Source organism: Euprymna scolopes, chromosome 2 (assembly GCF_053919585.1).
Source record: "Euprymna scolopes isolate OS-2025 chromosome 2, ASM5391958v1, whole genome shotgun sequence".
NCBI lineage: Eukaryota > Metazoa > Mollusca > Cephalopoda > Sepiida > Sepiolidae > Euprymna > Euprymna scolopes.
Genome location: NC_136483.1, coordinates 201,615,789 through 201,619,692, shown reverse-complemented (window position 1 = coordinate 201,619,692; position 3,904 = coordinate 201,615,789). Strand labels below are relative to the sequence as shown.

The following is a 3,904-nucleotide window of genomic DNA, read 5'->3' as shown; positions in this document are numbered from 1 at the left end:
TGTATTCTTGCGCAACCAAGCAGAAACACTTCAACACTGCTTCAGTGAAATTGCTGAAAATCCCCACCCCCCACCCAAACTCTGCAATTTAAACAGTTCACTGAGTTTTTTCCTTTCAAGGTATTAAAACGTTGTCTTTATGTGACGGGACACCGGACGATGCCGGGTGTCCCGTTCAGCTAGGTGAAGATAAGAATGCTTATGGCCGGGGGGGGGGGCGTGCTGATACTGTGTCAAAGATTAAGACAGGCGGTTGTTCGGCAGACATGATATCTGTTTTAATGGCGGAAAAAAGGAGATTATTCTTCTAGTTGGATCTGGTGAGAATGAGTTTTTAATTGATTCGGACAGTCTCGAGAATTGGGCTCCAAAATGTCTGTTCAGAGTCGGGGACCCGCGGTGTGTTAACTCAGAGACCACCAAGCTAGTTTGACAGATATGTTCACAAAACAATAGAGAAAGGGAAAAGTATAAGAAAATAGAGGGATGGAAAAAGAAATTCACAAGAGAAGAAAGAGGGGGGAATAGAAGATAATGGAGAAAAGGAAGGAAGATGCTTTTGATATAAACAACGATCGCCTACTCGAAAAAGAATTAGAAGGGTTTTGGCAGTCTTTGGTCAGCGAGCGAAGCGTACACATCGGCTCTCGCCCCGCCTGGGGTGAGAGGCAGGGGCAGAAGTCTCAGTAAGGACTAACTTAAAAAGTTCTTGTTCTTAGCTAGAGAATTAACCTGAAATCTCACGTATACAACCTGCATCACGAAGCGCGGATAACGAAAACACGACGTTAAACAAATGTAGAATGATTGCAAATAATTATTTTATTTGGTTTAAACGAAAATGACCTCAGAGTTTTTTCTTTGTTTTTCGATTGCCGGCATAAGTGAAGATGCAGTTTATTTCAGGTATGCCCTGACGCCAGACGACGAAGACACAGACACAAAACCAGAGTGACGGCCGAAGAGGACAATGTTGTCACACGGACTTGGGGTCATGCACGTTTAACGTGCCTTGAGCAGCGGAGGTATGTTTTCCGGGGACCAGTACGAGTCTGGTCACGCTGGAGGGGTCCACCACTAGACGACGCAGGCCCGGGACATCGTTCCCGTTACAACGTGATGCGCATGACGCGTCGTTTACAACGTGGTGCCGTGACCAGGATCATCACATCTGGAATGTGCACGAACGAGTTGCCACGAAAACAGTTTGTAGCGTTTGGAACTCAGTTCTCTTGAAAAAAAATATATAAAGGAAATGAAAAATAGCACAGGAAAATGTTTAGAAAAAAAAAAGGAGGGAAAAAAATAGGAGAGAAAGAACGATTGAAAAGAAAACTTATCGAAGAGAAAAGAAAGACTGACATTGAACGTACCGGAGGGAAAAGAAAGAGTGAAATTGAACTTTGAGGGCATAAATAGCCGTCAGAATGCAGAAGAAAATGTGCAGCGAGACAGGGAAGTGGAGATATGGAAAGAAAGGAAGCAGACGAGAAAGGTAGGGGCAGATTTTTATTGGTTCCTATTTTGCTTCGCCCAGATTTTTTTTTTAGGCGCTGTTGTCAGGGTGCTTTTCGTTGGTTACGTATCCTGTAAAGATTTTTTTTTTCTTAATATTGCAAAGTATTGTTGATTTTTATTTTTTTTTTTTTGTCACCCCCAAAGAAAAAAAGTGAAAATGAAATATGTATTTGTTTAAACGGGTTGATACGTTGTTGTATTGGGGCATTAAGAACAGTCGCGCATATGTTATCACTGATATGAGAGAGAGAGAGAGAGAGAGAGAGAGAGAGAGAGAGAGAGAGAGAGGGAGAGAGAAACCGGCAGTCGGGCAGTACCGATGCCATTCTAAGACCGTTAAATAGACGGTGGGTGGGAGAATTTTATTAAAACTAGAGAAAAGAAAGAGAAAGAAAAAAAAATTTAATTTGTTGACAATTAATTCCATTATTGAAATTTAGTTTTAAGTGTTTAAACTGCCGTATAGGAGTAGATTTGATCCAAGTATGTAGGTATGTGCAGGCGTGTGCGTGTGTATGCGCGTGTACGGGTGTATAGGTGTGGTTACCTAGATAGATAAATAAATAAAGAAATAAAAGGGAGGAAGAAAGAAAGAAATAAAAAAGAAGAGACGCCATTTAGAGGCATATCAAACGGGTAGCAATAAAAACCAGACAACTCCTGATAGCGGAGGGGGGTCATAAAGATGAGAATAGCCACGGTTAGGCACGCGTAGAGGTCAAGGAAAAGAAAGGAAGATAAGAAACAAAAAAGGGGGAAAATAAAAAAAGAAGAGACGCTAATTAGAAACATATCAAACGGGTAGAAAAAAAAACAAAAAAAAAAACAAGATAGACAAGCAAACAGAGGAAGTCATAAATTATGAGACACGCGCCAGATGAAGGGAGAGAGGCGAACAGAATAAAACAGAATTGTAGCACCCTATTTTTATTGATTGATGTATATCCTGAATCGTTTATTTTTGAAAATCTATTCTTGCCCTAGTCAGGTATTCAAATCTTAAATTAGTCATTAAAAAAAAAAATAAAAATAAATAAATAAATAAAAATAAAATAATAATAATAATTATTATTATTGTAGTTAAGAAGAAAAAAAAAACAACAACTTAATGATTGAGGGATGTCCTGTGTTTAAGGGTTTCTATTGGTCGCTCGGCGGCGAACTCCATTGCTCCTACGAAATAAAAAATGGGCTTTAAGACATCTTAGTACCGAAGGGAACGGGTGGTTGGAAGACGTAAACCCAGTGCACGGTTTGCAAAATTATCAAAGGATGTGGCACGAGAAAACATATTGTGAGGTTGTTGGAAAGTGTGCTGGTCGCGTGGGACGGCGTAAGTCCAGTGATGAAAAAAAAGGGAACCTGTGATTGTCAGGTATGGTAACACGAGAAAACATATTGTGAGATTATTGGAAAATATACTGGTCGCATAAGACGGCGTAAGTCCAGTGATGGGACACGAAAAAGGACCTGTGATTTTCAGGTGTGTTATACTAGGAGAAGGTAATTACTCCGTCAATTTTATTTTTTTTTTTCTGCCTCGTTGGAGGGCGAGGCTGAGTACCCTCCCTGGTATTCGAAGCAGTATACCAGCCGACCAGGAGCCTGGCGGAAAAGAAAATGCTTCACAAGGGGGCATGGAGTTATTGTTCGCTGACGGCTGGGTGAGTACAGGATGCCTAGAAACGTTTGTTGTTACCAGTGAGAGTGAGAGAAGTAATAATCTAATTGATGGTAGTGTTAAATCATTTAAACTGTCGAGTAGAATATCTTAAAGAAACTAACGGTGCTGATATTGTTCTGTTTTGGAAAAGAGAAATTTAGAAATGCTCAGTCGAGAAGGATTTCTCCTTCACGGGACGGGGATTGAATATTGTTAGTGTAGCGTTGAAACAGTTGTTGCACTTGGTCTCTGACCAAAATGGCGCTGCGGGGACAAATTATGGGACTGAAGGGCAGGATTGCCTCGGTCGGAGAGGATCTCTCCTTCACTGGATGAGAATAGTGCATGTTGGGTGTGGCGTTAGGGCAGATGCTGTACCTTGTTCCGAGTGAGAGAATGCCTATGGGACAAGTGAAGGTAATAAAAAAAAAAGCTTGGGTATCGTAGAGCTTAATGAAAGCTGTACAGGAAAGTGCAACGTTGTGTAAGTATGGTTTGGAAAACGTATTAGCTGTGGAGGAAACTTAGTCTCCTTGCACCGGGGTACTTAGGAGAAACGATATGCACCCTCCCCAGCTGGCACGCCTATGTTGTTTTATATTTGGGACCATGGGGAAGAAATTGAGATGAAAGATTTTGTTGCCGTCGGTTGGATCGATGCACTAGAAATGTATGTGTCTGGTTGGTGTGCCTAGAAACTTTTGTTGATCTCGTAGGAGAAAG

At 41.2% G+C, this 3,904-nt stretch overlaps 1 long non-coding RNA gene across 1 annotated transcript; it reads left to right on the top strand.

Moving 5' to 3' along the window:
- Nucleotides 1-399: 399 nt before the first annotated feature.
- On the top strand, nt 400-3,078 carry LOC145302116 (uncharacterized). Its single transcript, XR_013873698.1, has 2 exons — nt 400-2,817; nt 2,924-3,078. It is a non-coding gene; the product is annotated as an uncharacterized LOC145302116 (long non-coding RNA).
- The last annotated feature ends 826 nt before the right edge of the window (nt 3,079-3,904 follow it).